The sequence below is a fragment of the Carettochelys insculpta genome, chromosome 3, assembly GCF_033958435.1.
Source record: "Carettochelys insculpta isolate YL-2023 chromosome 3, ASM3395843v1, whole genome shotgun sequence".
NCBI lineage: Eukaryota > Metazoa > Chordata > Testudines > Carettochelyidae > Carettochelys > Carettochelys insculpta.
In genome coordinates this window covers 264,761-288,152 of record NC_134139.1, presented here as the reverse complement: position 1 = coordinate 288,152, position 23,392 = coordinate 264,761, and the positions used below count along the sequence as shown (strand labels likewise).

General features: G+C 46.1%; 1 protein-coding gene across 8 annotated transcripts in view; it reads left to right on the top strand.

Annotated features, from left to right (window-relative positions):
• SLC8A1 (solute carrier family 8 member A1) overlaps positions 1-23,392 on the top strand; it is a 392,824-nt gene that overhangs the window by 288,981 nt on the left and 80,451 nt on the right. The window lies entirely within an intron of this gene.

The following is a 23,392-nucleotide window of genomic DNA, read 5'->3' as shown; positions in this document are numbered from 1 at the left end:
CAGGAGGACCTGTCGCCATCCCGGACAGCTTTTTTTGTTTTTCTTTTTGCCCCAGATCCTTGAATGGTCCCCTCAAGGATTGAACTCACAACCCAATGCTCAAACCACTAAGCTATCCCCCCTCTTTTGACATTATTTGTTGCAGACAGTTTCATATTCTTGTGCATTGCAGCTCTGGAAGTATTGATTTTGTAATCCAATTTGAAAAAATGGCTCTTCTTGCTATTTTGGTTCTAGATCCCTGCTCTAGCTGTTCATTTGCATGGGAAGTATTTGGGTGAAAGGAACACTGAAGGGGTTAATTGGATTGGGTTCTAGTCTCTGTTGTTTGCTCCAGATGCTCTAATTATGAATCTTGAGCTGAAATTCCTTCAAGCTATTTCTGTAGCTCTCCTGGGTGATCAGTAGAAGCTGGATGTTTGATGTGCTGCCTGAGCTCATTGTTCACTCTAGCCCTTTGGGAAGGTATGTCTGTCTGTCTGCAGCCACAGAATACCATGCTCCTATTGGGTAGCTGGAGAATTAGGGATAGCTCCTGATTAGCCTGTTGGTTGCTTGGCTGGGTATTTATAGCATTTCTTTGTGTTTTGCCACTGGTTGTGTCATCCCTTTGTATCTATGACACCTCCTAAGACCTTCATGGGGAGTGAGGGAGGGCTACTTCATCACTGGGCTTCTCGCTGTCTTGGCATTTTATACTTATTGGCTGAAAGCAGAGTTTAAAAAACCTCTATGTTAATACAGCCCCAAACAGAGCCAGCTTCAGAGATCGTGGAGCTCAGCCCAGAGCAGAGGTACTGGCAGAGCTGAACAGCCCAAGGTGGTGGGGAGGAGCACTGGAAAGAAATCTGCCTCCATCATGAGTGGAGGGTGCTGCAGCTCCTCCACTCAGTAGCAAAACACATTGCCCTCCTTCAGCTGCACCTGGCTCCCAGGAGAGCAGCCATGCATTCTGAGGCCCAGAGGAACTGCAGCTGTGCAGAGTCAAAAGCTGAATAAGACTCACTGTATATCTGTGGGGCAGGTGAGCAGGAGCTGAGCCCCCAGGCAGGGTCCATTCCCATGGAAGTCAGCAGGAAGACTAGCAGTGCCTACAGTGGGCATTGGCTTCAGCCCTTAGAAAGGGTTCTCCTCCCTTTTCCTTGTGACATGAAGTAACATTTGTGGACAGGTGTTCCTGCCGTCACAGAGCTACTCCACAAGAGAAATCGGAATGTGGCTCAGCTGAGAAATTGCCATGCTGTCCATAGCAGAGCTGAACAAACTGTACAAAATGAGTCACTGACTCAACCAATTTTACCTTTTATGTGGTTGGTGACTTGGTCACAACCAGACTGAACAGAGCCCCAATGTGTTGGCTACCTGACATTACTCCTGGATTTCCCAGAACATGAGCCTGGGTTTGCAGATCATTCCTAACCTGGGAGGATGCACATGCATTGACTACTTACAATGGTGCTGTTGTATTGTTTCTTTCCTCTTATGTAAGTAACGCTGTTGTGTGAATTGGGAATTGCAAAGTTTACGATTGCATAGAGAACTCAGAATTTGCTTCTGCTGAGTATTAAGATGTTGGGGCTTAAAAATGAGCTGTGTCCACATATGCACTTACAGAAAGGAGAGGCAGACATGTCTGAGGCAGGATATGCTTGTGCTCCAAGTGTGGTGTGGGACCTGGCATTCCTGAGTTCTGTACCAAGCTTTTATAACCTCATTCAGCTTATGAGATAAGTTCTCTGCCTCCGTTTCCCCATCTGCAATTTGGAGGGGACAGTAATGCTGCTCGTGGGAGCTGTGTGCATGGATTTATTACTTCAGTGATAGGTGGCTGAGAACAACAAGCAAATGCAATTTTCTTTAAATTGAAATGAATGTCAGAAAACTGTTTCCACTTTTCCTTTCATTCTGCTTCATACAGTGTGTATCAGCTTCTGCAGTTCATCACGTGTATATTTTCCTACTCATGCATGAAGCTGTTCACAGAGATTCCTTTTCTTGTTGGCATTTCTCATGAAACATCAGCTCTTCTTTTCTTCTGTACTCAGTCATTCTACTAGATACCATAATTTAATCTGAAGACAGGCCTCCTTAATGTTTGACCACGACAATCAGCCTAGGATATTGGTGAATTTGGCTTGCAAAGCTTGTTAATTAATGCCTTTAATTAAACATAGCATATATCGGCTGCGTCTACACATGCACGCTACTTCGAAGTAGCGGCACCAACTTCGAAATAGCACCCATCATGTCTACACGCGTCGGGCGCTATTTCAAAGTTAACTTTGACGTTAGGCGGCGAGACGTCGAAGTCGCTAACCTCATGAGGAGATAGGAATAGCGCCCTACTTCGACGTTAAACGTTGAAGTAGGGACAGTGTAGACGATCCGCGTTCCGCAACGTCGAAATTGCTGGGTCCTCTATGGCAGCCATCAGCTGGGGGGTTGAGAGATGCTCTCTCTCCAGCCCCTGCGGGGCTCTATGGTCACCGTGGGCAGCAGCCCTTAGCCCAGGGCTTCTGGCTGCTTCTGCGGCAGCTGGGGATCCATGCTGCAGGCACAGGGTCTGCAACCAGTTGTCAGCTCTGTGTATCTTGTGTTGTTTAGTGCAACTGTGTCTGGGAGGGGCCCTTTAAGGGAGTGGCTTGCTGTTGAGTCCGCCCTGTGACCCTGTCTGCAGCTGTGCCTGGCACCCTTATTTCGATGTGTGCTACTTTGGCGTGTAGACGTACCCTCGCAGCGCCTATTTCGATGTGGTGCCGTGCAACGTCGAAGTTGAACATCGACGTTGCCAGCCCTGGAGGACGTGTAGACGTTATTCATCGAAATAGCCTATTTCGATGTTGCTACATCGATGTTGCTACATCGAAATAAGCTATTTCGATGTTGGCTTCACGTGTAGACGTAGCCATCATGTTCCATCTCTTCTAAGTTGCACCTACTGAGCCTGGCATCTGTCACGTAACCTGAGTGATGCTGTCATATCCCTTTCTAAATTTTACTAGGATTTCATTTGTGTGACACACAGCAGTTGCTAGTTAATGCAACTTTGATAACTAGAGAGGACCATATCTTTCTAGCAGACCTGTGTCGGGTGGGGAGGGGCAGACAGAGCCTTCTATGGTTGAACTTTAACCAGTTCATTTACTAACCCTCTGTGTTAGTGGGAAACTTCAGCCTGAAAGTTGGACCTGCCCTATCACTGATCGTGAAATCTACAGGAGCAATGGGAATCATTGCTCTTGACATGTTGGGATGCATCAGGAGAAGTATTTCCAGTAGATCTAGAGACGTTATTATTCCCCTCTACTTGGCACTGGTAAGACCATGTCTGGAGTATTGTGTCCAGTTCCAGGCCCCCACTATAGAAAGGATGTGGAGGCATTGGAGCGGGTTCAGCAGAGGACAATGAAAATTATTAGGGGTCTGGAGAACATGACCTATGAGGAGAGGCTGAGCTATTTGGGCTTATTTAGTTTGCAGAAGAGAAGATGAGGGGAGATTTGATAGCAGGCTTCAAGTTCCTGAAAGGAGGTTCTGAAGAGGATGAAAAGAGACTGATTTCAGTGATGACAGATGGCAGAACAAGGAACAATGGTCTGAAGTTACAGAGAGAGAGTTGTAGGTTGGATATTAGGAAAAACTATTTCCCCAGGAGGGTGGTGAAGCACTGGAATGTGTTACTGTGCGAGGTGGTAGAATCTGCATCCCTGGAGGTTTTTAAGTCCTTGCTTGACATAGTCATGGCTAGGATGATTTAGTTGGGGTTGATCCTGCTTTAGGCAGGGGACTGGATTAGATGACCTTCTGAAATCCCTTCAAGCCCTAGAAATCTATGATTCTATGATTATTGGGAGACTTCTAATACTTCTTTATGGGAGACCAATATGCCAGCTGCCTTCAAACCAATATGGGGCCTTTGCCATCTCTAAACCCAAATGTCTTGCTAGTTATTACCCTGTCCTAGGAGAAAATCAGTGGCAAGGCTGAGGGCAGAGACTGGGGGAGGCAGAATCCCTGAGAGCTGTGGGAGTTGATGGGGAGGGAAGCTGAACTAGAAGAAGAGGTAAATTAATAAATAGGGTAAGAACATCCAGTACTGCCCTGACAGCACAAGAGAAGGGCAAGGGCTGCTGAAGGCTCGAAAGTCATTGGCTTCTACCTCAGTGCAAAGGTGTAACTGGACAAAGCCCATAGCACCTTCCTTTCATACAGCCCCTGTTATCTGGGAGCTAGGTGGAAGGAAGGGAAGCCATGGATCCTCCCAGAGCATGAGCCTCGCAGCACAGTGATTGTGACTGTCCCTTCCCACTCACAAACCAGCAAGTTGACATCTGTCCTCGAAAGTAAAGTCAGACCCTTTGCAGTGATGGGAGAGGAATTCTCCATTGACTGCATTAACCAGAGAGCTCTGCTGCGACCGTTTCATTTAAAAAGCCTTAGATATCGACTGAGACATCACTTTTTCATAAAGCTGTGCTCTGAGATCTGAACAAATCCCAACAGACGGCATCAGAATTGAGACTGTGGTGGATAATTAGATTCCATGCTCTTGAAAATCACATCACTGGTACTGCTTCTGGGGCTTTTCTTGCACTGACTCAGAGTCTGAGTTTCTTCCGCCTTACTCCTGACTCTACCTATTTGTTCTGCCTTACCCCAGCCTGAACCTGGAGTAACGGTGTGGTGAATCAGGTCCCACTCATTTTCACTAGCTGTCTTTTCTGTGAGAAATTGCCAAGCCTGCAACTGAGAAATGAGTCACTGGGAAAGCACTTAGACTGCAGGACCAACAGTTTCATTTCCTTTCCATCAAAACAAAACAGCAGTCATGTAGCACTTTAAAGACTAAGGCTACGTCTACACGTGCAGCCAACATCGAAATAGGCTATTTCGATGAATAACGTCTACACGTCCTCCAGGGCCGGCAACGTCGATGTTCAACTTCGACGTTGCTCAGCCCAACATCGAAATAGGCGCAGCGAGGGAACGTCTACACGCCAAAGTAGCACACATCGAAATAGGGATGCCAGGCACAGCTGCAGACAGGGTCACAGGGCGGACTCAACAGCAAGCCGCTCCCTTAAAGGGCCCCTCCCAGACACAGTTGCACTAAACAACACAAGATACACAGAGCTGACAACTGGTTGCAGACCCTGTGCCTGCAGCATGGATCCCCAGCTGCAGCAGCAGCAGCCAGAATCCCTGGGCTAAGGGCTGCTGCCCACGGTGACCATAGAGCCCCGCAGGGGCTGGAGAGAGAGCATCTCTCAACCCCCCAGCTGATGGCCGCCATGGAGGACCCGGCAATTTCGACATTGCGGGACGCGGATCGTCTACACGGTCCCTACTTCGACGTTGAACGTCGAAGTAGGGCGCTATTCCTATCTCCTCATGAGGTTAGCGACTTCGACGTCTCGCCGCCTAACGTTGAAGTTAACTGCGAAATAGCGCCCGACGCGTGTAGACACGACGGGCGCTATTTCGAAGTTGGTGCCGCTACTTCGAAGTAGCGTGCACGTGTAGACGCAGCTCAAGTGTTGTATGCAAACAACACCAAATGAAACACAGTCTCAGCTCTGCTGTATGTTATGCTGTCCAGAGTCTCAAAAAGAACTTGGACATTATAATCAAGCTGGCTGACAAAGGGGGGTGCTGTTGTTGTCATGACTAAGTCAGACTATGAACAAAAGGCAGCTAGACAACTCTCCAACACTGCATTTTACAGACCTCTTTCCTCTGATCCCACTTTAGAATTCCAAAAGAAACTACACGTTCTACTTAAGGAACTCCCTGTCTTTACTTTGGATCAAATTCACTCAGACACACTATCTCATCCCTGAACCGGATTATGCTATTTTCTTCCTAAAATCCATAAACCTCAAAACCCAGGAGGCCCTATCATTTTGAGTATTGGCACCCTTACTACCAGACTGTCCAGCTATGTAGACTCCCTCTTCAAACGTTACACCACCAGCACTCCTAGCTATCTCCAAGATACCACTGACTTCCTGAGGAAATTACAAAACATTGGAAACCTTCCTGACAATACCATCCGAGCCACCATGGATGTAGAAGCTCTCTATACCAATATTCCACATGTAGATGGACTACAAGTGATCAGGAATACCATCCCTGATGATAACACAGCAAATCAGGCGTGTGACCTATGTTACTTTGTTCTTACCCACAGTTATTTCCAATCTGGGGACAATTTACACCTCCAGATTAGTGGCACTGCTGTGGGCACCCACATGGCCCCACAGTATGCTAACATTTTTATGGCTGACTTAGAATAAAAATGATTCCTCAGCTCTCGTCCCCTATTACTCTCCTTTACTTATGCTACAACAATGACATCTTTATCATTTGGACCCATGGTAAAGAGACTCTAGTAGAATTCCACAGAGATTTTAACAACCTGCATCCTAGAATCAATCTCACCCTTGATTATTCCACATGAGGTATACGTTTTCTGGATACCACAGTACAAATCACTGATGGCCACATCAACACCACGCTCTACCAGAAATCTACTGACTGATAGGCTTACCCACATGCCTCCAGCTTCCAACCAGCACACACCACATGATCCATTTTTTATAATTAAGCCCTTAGGTACAATCGCATTTGCTCTGATCTTAGTGACAGAGACTGAAAACTTCAAGATCTCTACTAAGCATTCCTAAAACTTAATTACTCACCGGGAGAAGTAAAACAAACCAGATTGACAGAGCCAGATGAAAACCCAGAAACCAGCTACTTCAAGATATGCCTAAGAAGGCCAATAACAGAAACACCACCTATAGCCCCAAATTAAACCTCTGCAATGCATCCTTAAAAACCTACAGCCTATTCTAGATCATGATGCTACACTCCAGAAGGCCTTGTGTGACAGACCTGTACTCTCTTATAGACAGCCTCCTAACCTAAGAAGGATTCTCACTAGCAATCATAGAACAATAGAGCTGGAAGAGACCTGAAAAAGCCATCAGGTCCAGCCCCCTGCCCTAGGCAGGACCAAACCCATCAGATCAGCCCAGCCAGGGCTTTGTCAAGGCAAGACTTAAACACCTCTAGGGATGGAGACTCCACTACTTCCCTGGGTAGACCATTCCAATGCTTCACCACCCTCCTAGTGAAAAGGTTTTTCCTAATGTTCAACCTGGACCTTCCCAACTGCAGCTGGAGACCATTGGTCTGTGGTCTGCCATCCGTGACCACTGTGAACAGCCTCTCTCCAGGCTGTAATCAAGTCCCCCCTCAGTCTTCTCTTCTGCAGACTAAACAGTCCCAGTTCCCTCAACCTTTCTTCATAGGTCATATGCTCCAGCCCCCTAATTATTTTGGTTGCCCTCCACTGGAACCTCTCCAGTGTATCCACATCCTTCCTATAATTGGGGGCCCAGAATTGGACACAGTATTCCTGGTGTGGCCTCACCAAAGCCAAATAAAGAGGAATAATCACTTCTCTGGATCTACTGGCAATGCTCCTCTTGATGCTACCTAATATACCATTAGCCTTCTTGGCTACAATGGCACACTATTGAGTCGTGTCCAGCTTCTTGTCCACTACAACTCCCAGGCCCTTTTCTGCAGAACTACTACTGAGCCAGTTGGACCCTAGCCTTTAACAATGCTTGGGATTCTTCCAGCCCAAATGCAGGACTCTGCCTTTGTCCTTATTGAACCTCATCAGATTTCTTGCAGCTCAGTCTTCCAATTTGTCTAAGTCACTCTGGACCCTGTCCCTACCCTCCAGCATATCTACCTCTCCCCCAGCTTAGTGTCATCTGCAAACTTGCTGAGGGTGCAATCCAACCCCTCATCCAGGTCATTGATAAGTATGTTGAATGGAACGGGACCCAGAACCGAACCTTGGGGAACTCCACTAGATACCGACCGCCATCCCGACATCGAACCGTTGATCACTACCTGCTGGGACCAACCTTCTAGCCAGCTTTCCATCCATCTTACTGTCCATTTATCTAATCCACATTCCTTTAACTTGCGGACAAGAATATTGTGGGAGAATATTGTGGGAGACTGTATCAAAAGCTTTGCTAAAGTCCAGATAAATGACATCCATTGATAAATGACATCCATTGATTTTCCCCTATCCACAGAGCCAGTTATCTCATCATAGAAACTAATCAGATTGCCCTTCATGAATCCATGCTGAGTATTCCTGATCACTTTCCCCTCCTCCAAGTGCCTCAAAATGACTTCCTTGAGGAGCCCCTCCATGATTTTTCCAGTGACTGATGTAAGACTGGCTGGTCTATAGTTCCCTAGATCATCCTTCTTCCCTTTTATAAAGATGGGCACTACATTTGCCTTTTTCCAATCATCCAGGATCTCTCCCGATCTCCACGACTTTTCAAAGATAATGGCCAAGGGCTTGTCAATGACATATGCCAACTTCCTCAGAACGCTAGGATGAATTAGGTCCAGGCCCATGGATTTATGTATGTTTAGCTTTTTTAGATCGCTCCTAACCTGTTCTTTCCCCACCAAAGGCTGTCCACCTTCATCCCACAGTGCATCACTTATTGCATTAGTCTGGGAGCTGTTCTTATCCGTGAAGACAGGGGCAAAGAAAGCATTAAGTACTTCAGCTTTCCCTACATCATCTGTCACTGGGTTACCTCCCTCATCCAGTAGGGGCCCACGCCCTCTCTGATCACCTTCTTCTTGCTAAGATGCATGTAGAAACTTTTCTTGTTATCCTTCACATTCCTCACGAGTCGCAATTCCAGTTGCGCTTTTGCCTTCCTGTTAACTGCCCTACATTCTCGAGCTACACATTTATATCCCTCCGTAGACATCTGTCCACGTTTCCACTTTTTGTAAGCTCTCTTTTTGTGCCTAAGTTTTCCAAGGATTTCCCCATTAAGCCAGTCTGGTCTCCGACCATATTTACGTCTCTTGCTGCGTATCAGGATGGTTTCTTTCAGTGCCTTCAATAGGGCTTCCTTAAAATACTGCCAGTTTTCCTGGACTCCTTTTTCCTTCATGGTAACATCCCTGGGGATTCTGCCCATCAGGTTCTTGAAAGAGTCAAAGTCTGCTTTTCTGAAGTCCAGGGCAATCACAGGCTAAACCACAGTAGTACTAATCCTGGAACTTTTCCTTGCAACAAACCTCATTGCTAACTTTGTCCACATGTTCACTGTGGGGATAGCATCACTGGACCTAACCACATTAATTTCAAGATCAGGGGTTTGTTCTTATGTACTTCAACCAATATTATATGTGCCATTATGTGCCAGAAATGCCCCTCTACAATGTACGTTGGACAAACTGGGCAAACATTTTGCCAAAGAATGAATGGACACAGAGCAGACATCAGGAATCTCAATACACTTAAGCCGGTCAGTGAGCATTTCAGTGGAGTGGGCCATTCTGTTAAAGACCTGAGAAAATGCACTCTACAACAATAAGACTTTAAAAACAGCTTGCATAGGGAGATTTGTGAACTGGGCTCCATATTCAATTCAACATATTGACACTTGGTATGAACAAAGACAGCATTTATCTCACGCATGCTTCCCTTCCTTTGATGTCCATAATGATCTCAGGGAAGACACTTAACATCCACCACTCCTCGCCCACCTCCATCAGTTTATATATTTGATTTGTCAGATTTTATTGCAATTTTTGGACCACTGTACTATATATCTGGGTCTGGACTGGAAATCCTACAGATCTGAAGAAGTGGGTCTGTCCCACGAAATCTCATCACCTAATAAATCATTTTGTTAATCTTTAAAGTGCCACGTGACTGCAGTTTTGTTTTGTTAGAATACAGACTAACATGGCTACCTCTCTGTTACTATGTCCTTTCCATGTGCACCCTGGTGTGGGAGGGGGAAAGTGCATAAATGCAATTCTACTCATCACTAGCAGCGAAGTATCAGGCCTCACTTGCCTTCTGTGCACAGCTCTTACCTATGGGCATCATCTGTCTCTCACATAAGATACTTAACTCATGATGGACACACTCTTTCAATGGCTCAGGAACAATTTTTTGGAGAGGGGATGTTGAGCTGAATCCCCCTTACTTATGTCGGTGCCCCTCAGTGCCCTTTGGAGGTGGGTCTGTGGCCAGGACCCCAGCATTGCAGCTGGGTGGGACCCTGCATGCAGGACCTGGGGGGTAGGTCAGCAGCTGAGCAGGACCTGTGCTAGCTGCCAAGAACCGGTGTGTGGGCATGGCAACCAAGTGGGATGTGTGACCAGAGGCAGAGTCCCCAGGGAAAAATGGGGCCAGCAGCCAGGAATCTGGGCATCAAAGCATGTGGTTGGGTTACATTACCAGATTTGCCCATTATTCTGCAGTTTGATCATTTATTTGGGGTTACAGGGGGAGAGGTGAATAATTTTATCTGTGTGCTGCTTGTGACACTAGTGTTCCTAAGTATCAGAGAGGTATCCAAGTTAGTCTGTATCTTTAAAAACAAGAAGAAGTCCTGTGGCACCTTATAAACTAACAGATATTTTGGAGCATAAGCTTTCATGGGCAAAGACCCGCTTCTTCAGATGCATGAGGTGGCGGTGGGGGGTGCGGTTTCAGGGAGGATTTAAAAAGGGAATCTCAGAAAAGGGGAGGGCCAGTGCAGACAAGGTCTATTCAATCAGGGTGGATGTGGCCCATTATCGACAGTTAATGTGGAGTTGTGAACATCAAGAGAGGAGAAAGCAAGTCAGGTCAGTCGGGGGGATGTGGCCCATTGTGAGTTGCTAATGTGCCTGTGTGAACATCCAGAGCGGAGAAGGAACTTTACTTCTCCCTTCTGGTAATTCCGTCCCAATGGAGCTATTCTGTCTGACTCAGGGTCCACAGGATTCAGTTCTTCCCACCCTGGGCTCACGTAAACACACACGCACACCGCTAGAGCTTGTGTGAGATGACCTGTCAATCAGCACTTACAAGCTGACACCTTATATGTCCCTGTACTCAATGGGCTGGTTGCACAGCAGTGCCAAGCTGTGGCTGTGGCCCTTATGTGCCCTTGGACTCAGTGACTGGGTTAAACAGCACCCTCAGCTGCCACCCTCATATGCTGCCCTGGTTCAGGACCCCCGCCCCAATCCCCACTTTCACAGCACAACCATTCTACTAGTAACCCACTCAATGGACAGACCCCACAGGAATTCGGGGCACCACAGGGACCTGTTAGCTTAGGTGCAAGAAATGTTGTTGCAAAGTGAACAGGGAAGCAAAAACGACACCCTTGAGGAGAGTGAGTCAGAGGAAAAAAAAGAGAGAGAAGCAACCAGTTTAACAATGGAAGTTATTTATTTCTGAGTAGTGAATATGTAACAGTTACAATAGTAAATAAACTGATTACAAATGTTAGGGATAGCAAACCATAGAACTAATGACATAAGGCAAGGTTAGGAGGCTATGCCCAAGAGATAGAGATAGAGCAAGCAATCTCACCACTCTTTGAATCTTGCACTGATTGGGAGTCCCAGATGGTGATGGTAGCCGGGGATACAGAGGTCAGGAGACAAGCAGAGCCTCCAGCATAATCAGGCCGGAGATGATGAGGTCTCAATGGAACTGATGTAGAATTTACATGTAGGCATCAGAACATTTTCTTGAGCATGGGTGGGTGTTTTTGTAAAGACAGGACAATGGTTCAAGAAGAACACTGGGTTTGATTATGGGTAAACAGAGGTGAGACAATACCCTAACCCTAACCCTATGGGTGATGTTCCTTGAATGAGCTCACAGTGCAGCTAGGCAGTTTCAGTATTTGGGGATCAATAGGATCCATAACTAGAAATGGTCTGATAGTGACTAATTTGGATGTGAGTAGGCATGCGTTTATTAGCTTTTGGAGCAGAGATTGCCCATCAGACAGTGCTTCTCTGCTGTCGGTATCCCATAGCTCAGTGCGATTCCTGCTTTGGAAGAGTTGTTCTCCATTCATTATGCTAATGGCAATGTCTTTCTGTTCCATCTTCAGTGCAGATGAGGCTAGGGGTGTTTCCTCAATCAAATCACCCTTGTGGGTAGGATTTAGGTTTGTCCACTCCTGCCACTTTCAGTGCTTTGTCTTTGATTCAAACAGAGGCCTGGAGAAAGGGGATTTGTTTTCCAAGAGTGTCACTCCCTGACTCCCCAAGAGCACAGGGCTGACAGGTGGTCATGCTCTGGTTCCCCAAAAACAGAGCTGGAAGGTAACAGATGCTCAAAACCTGTGGATGCTGCTGCACACTCTGCACTCTGAGTTTCCCATGCCTGTGCCCTCTGTCCAGGCTTATTAACATGACTCCTTGTTCAGATCACAGCAATTTGTCTCCTTCCATACATTGTTCCTGAAGATGCTACAGCATGCTAACATGCCTCATTTCTGCTCAATATATTTCCTTAGGATCTTATTGCTTGTTCACGATCTCTGTGAAGGAGCTCATCCATGGTTCTGCTGCACTATGTACTAAATGCAAAAAAATGATGTAGTAGGAAAATGCGGCTTGTATCTTCCTAACACACACAGCCTTGGAGTCTTGAGGTGCATGTGGAACTGCCATGGATGTCAGTAGTTGCTCCACACATGGATCAAGGGCAGCAGCATATTGATCCTTTTGTATATGTATTCTCCCATTAAACACATGGGCCTGGATTAGTGTGACTCAGTTTAGCTCTGTTTACTTTAACAGATCTGTGCAAAGTTACACAGTCAAAGATCTGGCCCATGGCAGCCCCAAAGAAAAAATCCAGTAGGACCCCCCCACCCCAAAAACATTTCTCCAGCTTCCCATTTTGCTTCAGTCACATCCTCTGACAGACTTGGGTAACACAGAGGGATTAGTGCTGACGTGCAGACAACAGCCCACCAGCATATCAAAGAAAGCCAGGTAGCAAAGTGAAAGCTGTTTGTTTATTCCCTATACACTGCTTTTTAGAGGAGGCATTTTCAGGCCTGACAAATAGCATCCCCAAGTACTGAATGGAAGAAGAGTTGGGTGTGGGCTCTTGATTAAGTCTAGGCAGCTGAGTACACTCAACATTTTCTTCTGCCTAGTATTAATATTTCTTCTACGTCTTTTTGGAAGAACATTTTTAAAGCTTAGAAAAGATGTTTTTCTCTCAAGAAATGTGGTTTGGGAAAAAAGTTAAGTCTGAAATATTACCCTTGGCAGAGTGCTAATTGTGTTTCTAATTAACACTATAGTTGCCAGGAGACCAGCTTCTACCCCATTGATATGAAAATATTATGTACTGCATATTTTTCTGTCATGACTACATTTTATTTGAATGATGCACATTGTCAACTTCACTTTCATTTTAAATAAGTGGGAGTTCATCCTGCTGGAAGCAGAGGGCTGAACTGATGACTTCCTGAGGTCCCTTCCAGCCCTATGATTCTATGATTCTAAGTGACTCTGTGCAATATGGTAAAGAGGAACCCTGAGCCACTGGTAACAGAGAGTCTGATTTAAAACTGAGAAGTGAACTTGTGGAATTAATCATTATGCAGCCCTCGCTCATGGTTGTAATATTACTACTTTAATATTTAAATCAAGATATGATACTTTTTCTAAAAGATCTGCTCTAGGATTTATTGGTGGGGGGAAGTGGCAGTTCTCTGGATTGTGTTATGCAGGAGGTCAGGCTATTCACAACAGTTCCTTTTGGCTTGGATTGAATATGTATGTGTAATATAAAAGCCAAGGGCCAGGGAAAGCTAATAGAGCTGTATGAGTACTGGATTTTTGTGGTCCTTTTGGAAATTCTGAAATAAAAATTTTTGTTTTGTGAGAAACCAAAATATAAAAAATTTCAAAAATTTTCACTGAATTGAATTTTTCAGACTTTTATCAAACAGCAAAAGAGAACCAAACTATAGAGTCATTTTTGTTTTCCCTTTTTCTCCCAGTAGTTATCTATTGTCGTGTATAGTGACAAGTTGTAGTCATTCATTACCATGATTACTCAGGGGGAGGGAAAGTGTATGAAAATTACTCTATAGCTTGGGAGTTGCGATGTTCACCTCTGATGTGGGAAACCCAAGTTCAAGTCTCTTCTCCAATTAATAGGTCATACAAAATAGGACATTTTCAATAGGACGGGCTGAGGAAGTTCTATACCAAAGTAGCCTATAGCCTCTCATATAACAAAGAATTCACACAGCTCATTTCATAGATCAAGTCAGTCTCAGAGCCTAATATAGATGTTCTAGCCTCCAGTATCTGGCTGTAATGACTAATCCACATAGTGTCCCTACAGGGGTTATATTTTTAGCTAAGAAAATAGTATAACAGCAATATGTGCCTTTTTGTTTTAAAAAAATATCCAAGCCAATAGACCCAAAGGCATGTTTAACCTGTAGAAATCTATCTCAATGTAAATCAGTTGCTGTAGTAGTAAACCCCTATTAAAGAATTACTGTAAAACAATGCCACTAGCATTGGTAATCTACGATTATATTTTTCACTAGTGCATGTCCCATTTTTCTCATGTACAGGGCAGTTTATGCATCAGTGCAACCAGAATGCAGACAGGAGCTTCATCAATCTTTTGTATGCTCCCTCTTAATAGTGTTGTCACCCCTCTCTCAAGCAATAGCAAATATCTGGGGCCTTGTAGGTTGGGTTCCCAACAGAGGAGAAATCAGTGATGCAGAATCTGGGTGACTTCTAAAAGTCTGGGTAACTTGTTTTATTTGCACACGTTTCCAGAACAGACGGACAAGCAGGCACAGCAAGCTCTTCTTTCAGGGATCTCACCTCAGCACCAATATCTGCTTTCCAGGGAAAGCTTTACCTCAAGAATTGACTACTCAGAGGCCAAAGCAGAGAGTAAACTCTCCTTCTGGCCCCTCATCCTTGAGTCCCGAATAAGAAACTAACAACAGCACACTGCATGTCTTTCCAAGACTGACCATTTGTTCACGCTCTCTGAAAAAAGAACTTCAAAAACTATCTGTAATTGTGCCCCCTGTTGACACCTACTGTGCCTGCAACCCTGATCATGCACCCAGACTGCACTGATGTCTGTGGAACTCTGCTCAAGAGGAGAGGCCTGTCTACAGGGAGCAGCTTAGAGGATGAGAGCACAGGTGCCTCTCTGATGGCGAATATACACCTTTTGAGCACTGTTTGGACAAATACGGGCCTGATTTTCAGAAGTACTGAGTGTTCATACCCCCAAATCAATGGAAACTGTAAGTCTTAAGACCCTGTGAAAATCAAGCATCCTAATTTTTTTTTCATTTCTCTGTGCATTGTAAACGTAGAATGTGGTTCCCTGCATTGGTCTGCATGGTACACTTGACATTGATGAATGTGGCTTTTTTAATTACATTCCCTAAGTATAGCCATTTCAGGTAGACACCGAGGAATCAGTATGCATTTTAATGTGTGCTGTCAGGAAAATTATTGATTACTTTACTAATGATTTTGAAATTGTGTCATTATGTGAAGTCCATCACGGTTTTCTGTATGGCTTTGCCAAGAACTCTTTCATAACGTCTATTCCTTTTTCTTTTCCCTCCCGCCCCATCTAAATCAATTTCCCCTACCACATAAATGCAAAGCAAGGTTTGCACCAGATTTGGTAATTGTTTTGTCTTAGCATAAAAACCATTGCAGCAATGATTATACACAGAAGAAGTTATTATAGATATTCATTACAAAATACAATTAGGCTGAGCCAGGCTGCATTCTTTTGGTTTGGTTTGGTTTGGTTTTATTTTGAGCCATCACTTGTTCAGAGTTATTGATGTCTTTATAAGCATGAAGAACAAACTAAATAGGCTTTTGACTATATCAAATAATGCAAGAAATCATACCTGTTGTTCCACTTGAGCCGTGTCTACACGTGCACGCTACTTCGAAGTAGTGGCACTAACTTCGAAATAGCTCCCGTCATGGCTACACATGTTGGGCACTATTTTGATGTTAACATCGATGTTAGGCAGCGAGACATCGAAGCCGCTAACCCCATGAGGGGATGGGAATAGCGCCCTACTTCGAAGTTGAACGTCAAAGTAGGGACCGTGTAGTCGTTGCGCGTCCCACAACATCGAAATTGTGGGGTCCGCCATGGCGGCCATCAGCTGAGGGGTTGAGAGACGGTCTCTCTCCAGCCCCTGCGGGGCTCTATGGTCACCGTGTGCAGCAGCCCTTAGCCCAGGGCTTCTGGCTGCTGCTGCTGCAGCTGGGGATCCATGCTGCATGCACAGGGTCTGCAACCAGTTGTTGGCTCTGTGGATCTTGTGTTGTTTAGTGCAACTGTGTCTGGGAGGGGCCCTTTAAGGGAGCGGCTTGCTGTTGAGTCCGCCCTGTGACCCTGTCTGCAGCTGTGCCTGGCACCCTTATTTCGATGTGTGCTACTTTGGTGTGTAGACGTTCCCTCGCAGCGCCTATTTCGATGTGGTGCTGCACAACGTCGATGTTCAACATCGACGTTGCCAGCCCTGGAGGACGTGTAGATGTTATTCATCGAAATAGCCTATTTCGGTGTCGCCACATCGAAATAGGCTACTTCGATGTAGGCTTCACGTGTAGTCGTAGCCTTGGTGATTTATAGTGTTTGTAGTAAGTTATGAAAAGCAAGGGATCTAAAGCCAGTCAACTAAACAGGGAATTTTAAGCTGCAGTACAGAGCACTGAAATCTAAAACAAGGGGAGAAAACATAACAAATCTCTGATTTGGCCCTAATTCCCAGGTCCAGCCAAACTCCACTGAACCTAAGGAATGTCTTTATACTGCTGTTGTGTGTCTCAGTCGTGAAACATGCTTGCCGGGAGACCAGTTGATCCTTTGGCCTAAATGCTGCTCTAACCTGTATCCGGGTGCCAATGGAGAATACGTAAGAGATTAAAAATGAGAAATGATGTTTTGGAGGGGTTTTTCCCCAAAAGAAAGAGAAGACAAGCCTAGGGAGAAGGAACATAAGCAGAGCAGCTGGAGAGTTGGTTTGTCCAGCAAAGTTTGACAAAAGCTGGAATGGACCAAGAATGGACTAAGTGGGCCAGATGCAATAAACCTCTGACTGTGAGGATGCAGTGATTTTGATTCTGGGGGTCCCCGTTATACATCTCCCCTCTTAATGCTGTTTCATGTGTATGTTGCTGCCAAAAAGTAGAACCGTTCTTTGTTCCATTCCGGTTTACATCCTTACGTTCTCGGTGTGAATGCATACATAATTTGTATTTCATGCTGGTGCAGACCTGAAGCAAACAGAAGTGTCTCTCTGGTGCATCTTCCTAGCCCCCTCGCTTGGAAACAATGAGTTCTAAGCACAGGGCCAGTGGTAGCAGAACGAGTGGAGTTAATGAATGTAAGTGGTACCGCAACAGTGTGACTCTGGACATAAAGTTGGACATTATGAAATATGTTAAAAAAGGTGACTATTCTGTTGATATTCCTCACTATCTTGGATGGCCACCAATGACCATGAGTACTATTGTCAGAGGACATTGTTTTGGTTGTTCGGTATGATGAGTTCAAAACAGTAGCATTATGTCTCTGAGGTCCAGGAACCTCACCCTCTCACGTTGCATTGTTTCCTAGGGGAACAGTTTTCCCTCTCTTCATCTCATAGGTGACTTAGAGGATGTCACAGAATGCATCACCTCCCCCATTTACACAGATTTCTATGGGGAAAAGTTCCTCGCTTTACCTTGTTTCATTATAAGTTCCAGACTCTTGGAACGTATCCAAAATGTATAGCAGGAACCCCTGTATTTGATTTGCATGTTTTGTTCTAACTCACATTCCAGCTCAGGCTAGAGCCTGAGCTCTGAGACTCAGCCATTTCTTAGACTTACAGAGCCTAGGCTCCATCCTGTACCCAAAGGTCTACGTTGCTATTTTAGCCACGTAATGTAAGTCATGTGAGCCACTTCAGTTGATGAGGGCTCTGAGACACAGTGCTGCAGGTCTCACTTCATAGCATAGACCAGGGGTCAGCAACCTTTCTGAGGCAGAGTGTCGAAATTTGACCTTTTTGATCTTTATGTATGGTCCAAGTGCCAGTGATACTTTTTAAAGTCACTTAGGACATGTCTACGCTAGCCAAAAATGTCGAAACGGCCATGCAAATGGCCATTTCGAAGTTTACTAATGAAGCGCTGAAATACATATTCAGCACCTCATTAGCATGCGGGCGGCCACGGCACTTTGAAATTGGCACAGCTTGCTGCCACACGGCTCGTCCAGACGGGGCTCCTTTTCAAAAGGACCCCGCCTACTTCAAAGTCCCCTTATTCCTATGAGCAGATGGGAATAAGGGGACTTCGAAGTAGGCGGCATCCTTTCGAAAAGGAGCCCCGTCTGGACAAGCCACGTGGCAGCGAGCTGTGCCAATTTCGAAGTGCTGCGGCCGCCCACATGCTAATGAGGCGCTGAATATGTATTTCAGCGCTTCATTAGTAAACTTCGAAATGGCCATTTGCATGGCCATTTTGAAGTTTTTGGCTGGTGTAGACGTAGCCTTACAGTCTTACTTAATACAGCTTTTTAAATAAATAAATTAAGATGCAGAGCTTTACCAGTTAGGTGATTGTAGGGTAGCATTAGCTGGTCTTTTGTTAATCCACAGGCAGCATGACTTTGAGCGATGACACAAAACTAGGGGATGACACAAAACTAGGAGGAGAGGTAGATTCGTTGGAGGGTAGAGAGAGAATCCAGAGGGACCTGGATAAATTGGAGGACTGGGCCAAAAGAAATCTGATGCGGGTCAATAAGGAGAAGTGTAGAGTTCTGCACCTGGGACAGAAGAATCCCAAACATTGTTACAGGCTGGGGACCGACTGGCTCAGCAGCAGTACGATGGAAAGGGACCTAGGGGTTATGGTGGATGAAAGGCTGGATATGAGTAAACAGCATGCCCTTGTAGCCAAGAAGGCTAATGGCATACTAGGGTGCATTAGGAGGAACATTTCTAGCAGATCTAGAGAAGTAATTATTCCTCTTAATTCAGCACTGGTGAGGCCATGTCTGGAATAGTGTGTCCAGTTTTGGGCCCCCCAGTATAATAAGGATGTGGATTTGCAGGAGCAGGTTCAGCGAAGGGCAACAAAAATGATTAAGGGTCTGGAGCACAAGACCTATGAGGATAGGCTGAGGGATTTGGGCTTGTTTAGTTTACAGAAGAGAAGACTTAGAGGTGATTTAATAGCAGCCTTCAACTTCCTGAAGAGGCGCTCTAAAAAGGAGGGTGAGCAACTGTTCTCAGTGGTGTCAGATGGCAGAACAAGAGTAATGGTCTGAAGTTGAAGAGGGAGAGGTGTAAGTTAGATATTAGGAAAAAACTACTTCACCAGGTGGGTGGTGAAGCATTGGAATGCATTGCCTAGAGAGGTGGTGGATTCTCCATCCCTTGATGTTTTTAAGTCCCGGCTGGACAAAGTCCTGGCTGGGATGACTTAGTGGGGATTGATCCTGTTTGAAGCAGGGGTCTGGACTAGATGACCTCCTTCCAGCCCTGTGATTCTGTGAGCAAGCTCCTGGCTGCTTGGAGGAGGAAGGGCAGTGCTGAGCTCCCGCCTCACATGCAGATGAAAAGCAGCTTGTGTGCCATTCTTGGCATCTGTGCCAGGGATTGCTGGCCCTTGGCGTAGGGAGACAGAAAGCAGGCTCCGTCACTGCGTGCTACAGCTCCCTCTAGTGTTACCAACTGTCTGATCACATAAACCAAACGCTTTTGTCCTGCCCCTCCTCTGAGGCACTCCTATGCTCACTCCATCCCCCCTCCCGCCATTCTTTCATCCCCCCACTCTCACTCATTTTCACTTGGCAGTGGCAGGGAGCAGGGGTTTGGGAGAAGGTGCAGACACTGGGCTGAATTCGAGAGGTTCGGTTTGAGTGGGGGAACTGGAGTGCACGAGGGAGCGCAAGCTGTGGGAGACAGTTTGGGTTTTTGGAGGAGGATCAGGGCTGGGGCAGGAAATTGGGATGCAGGAGAGGGTGAGGGAGGAGGGTTTGGGATAGAGTTTGGGTTTGAGAATCTCAGGGCAGGGACAGGAAGTTGGGGTGTGGGGGGCAATTGGTGCAGCCTGTGGGAGGGTTTTGAGGGGTGCAGCAGGGATGTAAGCTCTGGGAGGGAGTTTAGGTGCTAAAGGGGGCTCAGAGCTGTGATGGGGGCATTGGGGTTTGGGAGGGGTGCAGGGTGTGGGCTATGGGAGGGGGCACAGGGCTGCAACAGGGGATTAGGGTGTGGAATGGGGTGAAGGGTTTGAGCTTTGGACAGACAGCATTTACCTCAAGCAGCTCCTGGTCAGTGGCACAGGAAGGCTAAGGCAGGCTCCCTGCAACCTTTGGCCCCACACCTGACCCAAAGATAGCTGGCACATCCCTGCAGCTCCTGGGGAGCCAGATGGTGCCACATGATGCCCTCATCTGCTAGCTCTGTCCACACAGCTCCCTTTGGTTCCTAATGGGAGCTGTGAAGTTGTTGCTTGGAGGGGAGGCAGCACACGGAGACCCCTCCCACAGGGGCTGCAGGTGTGCTGGCTGCTTCCAGAAGCGGCATGGAGCCAGAGCAGTCAGACTGCCTTAACCTCACTGCATGGCTGGATTTTTAGCAGCAGAAATCTCGATTTGGCTTCAGTAGCATCCAGGAGATTGAGCTCTATTCTGGGCATTAAAGCTCTATTCTGGGGGCATCAAAGCAGTGTAATTAATGTGTAAAATACAGTCAAAACATTGGTTTGAAAAACAAGTGCACGGCTTTTTAAAACAGAGCCTTATCACCACTGACGCTTTCGCCACTTCTTCCTTCCTTAGTCTTCAGAAAGAATTTGTCTCCTTTGAGTTCCCAGAATGTGAAAAGTCATACGTAGCTTTGTATGGGAACCTATAAACTACTGGCTTCAAAAGAAATGTCTTTAAAATCAGTCTTGAATGCAGTGTCACATGCACAGATTGATGTATTATGTCTGTGAGAAACTGTCATTTTCACCTGTATGGCTCGTGAGTGTAATGAGCTTTGCTAGCTGCATAGGGGTCAGTGATTTGTTTGTTTCAACTTTCAAATGTCAGCCAGAGCCTGTGGCTTCTGTGTGGTAAGGTCACAGTGTACTATGGTACTAAGAGACCTAGGAATCCCTAAGTCTCTGCGTATTACATGCACCAAGGTGATATGGAAACCACAGCAAAATGTACCACTTAAAAATAATGGGAGAGTAGTGACAGAACTGTTAGCCAAGGCTGTAATAGCCCAGAGTGCGCAGGCAAACCTGATTTGTCACAAACCATTAAGGTACATAAAGGCCATGTCTACACTAGCCAAAAACGTCGAAATTGTCATGCAAATGGTCATTTCGAAGTTTACTAATGAAGCGCTGAAATACATATTCAGTGCCTCATTAGCATGCGGGCAGGTGCGGCACTTTGAAATTGATGCGGCTCGCCGCTGTGCAGCTTGTCCAGACGGGGCTCCTTTTCGAAAGGACCCCAGCTACTTCAAAGTCCCCTTATTCCTATGAGCAGATAGGAATAAGGGGACTTCAAAGTAGCTGGGGTCCTTTCGAAAAGGAGGCCCGTCTGAACGAGCCGGACCAATTTCAAAGTGCCGCGGCCGCCCGCATGCTAATGAGGCGGTGAATATGTATTTCAGCGCTTCATTAGTAAACTTCAAAATGGCCATTTGCATGGTCCTTTCGAAGTTTTTGGCTAGTGCAGACATAGCCAAAGGCAGAGGCAAAGGATGGAAGTAGGTTAAGTGATTGTTTTACAGGTAAATGTATCATATTTCAGGAAGAGATCCTTGACTGCTGACAATGTTTTTAGCCCTTTGTAAAGATTATTTCACCAGATCCTCAGTCTCATGAAGAACAGTTGGCTGCAGTTGTGTCTCTCAATAATGCTTTTTCAACCAATATTTTTTCTGTTCTGGTATGGCTATGGTCTGAAGAATTGGGTCTGTCCCACGAAAACTCACCTAATAAATTATTTTGTTAGTCTTTAAAGTGCTACTTTACTGCTTTTTCAACCGTGAGAGTTGGGATAGCAAGCCTTTCCCAAGAGTGAGGTTTGGAAGCAGTGGATGGGGTCCGAAGATTTGTGGCTTACATGTCAAAGGGAAGCTTTGCCTGTGGCACCCTGGAAGTACTGAGTCTGGCATTAAGGACCACCAGGGCCATGTACATCAGGCCAAATCCTGATGTCTTTATTCAGGGCTTATTCTCCCCCTCTTCCCCTGCCTGGGAGAAAGAACTCTACAAGAATCATCTGGTGGGGGGCTTGCTTCCAAGCTTTTCTGTCTGGGGGCATGGTTTGCTCCTAGGGGATAAATCTGCATGTTACCTCTTAATGCAGCTCTGCTTGTCTCTGTGGTGATCTGCAGCTGTGGAGAGGTTTTGGTTCATCCTGGCCCCTGCAGAGCTAGAATTCCTGAGGCTATCATATACCACTCCATAAAGAGATGGAGATCTTGCAGCACAGAGAGGGGTTACAAGGTGCAAGCTCACACAGCCTCACATATTTCCCACAGGTTGGGGCCCAAACAGTGTCCCTCTCCTCCACCATTGCTCCCAGCTTTAGAGAGCAGGACTCTGTGCTGGCTTAAGGGGATCATGGAGCAGACTGTGGAGATGGAACACCTCTGCTGCAGGGCCTGAAGTGAGGAAAATATGGCCCTGGAGGTAGCAGTTTGGGGCCTGCAGTTCTTACTCCTTGTGCATTTAAGCAAAGGTCCCGTTGTCTCTGGTGGATGAGTGAAGATTTCAGCCTCAGCACATTCTTGTGCACAGTGATGATCACAGAGATCCAACAAGAGCCAGGGACCAAAATGCTCCCAGATCTCCTGGTGAAACTGGCCAAACCCCCAGCAGGGAAGGTAGACCAATGGGGCGGGCTCCCATAGGAATGTGAGGCTGGGATCTAGTCTGTTTTCTAAAGGGTCACAGACTGATCAATGACTGTAAATGCCTCTGTCCTGTATGAATTGCATATGCAAGAGCACACATGTCAAAGCCAGCCCATCAGACTGATGGCCAAGTGATCCCAGCCAGTATTTTCCAGTATATTTAGGGTCCATAGAAAGCGAAAAGGATGAGACTGACAGGCTGCTGTCCTACCTGGCTTTTTAGTTTCTTGTCAGTGTAAACAGCCATGAGATGCCTGAGACATTAGTACTATGTGTGTGAACATTTGTACATGCATGCACACACATTCTATGTAGAGCCCAGAGTAGGGCTTTCAGATGAAGCATCCTTTCCATCGTCTTAGGGCTTCTGCTTTTCTGTCTCTCACTCTGCTGAGCCCTGCTGTTCATTTTTCACTTTTCTCAGCTTTGGCTGGGGTATATTAAGTTGAGGCACCGTTAATCAATGAGAGAGGAATGCTGCAGGATTTCATGTGGGATTTCATGTACTTCATCTCTCCTCCTCATTAGGGACGTGGCTTAAGGGCAGTCCTCTCCTTTTC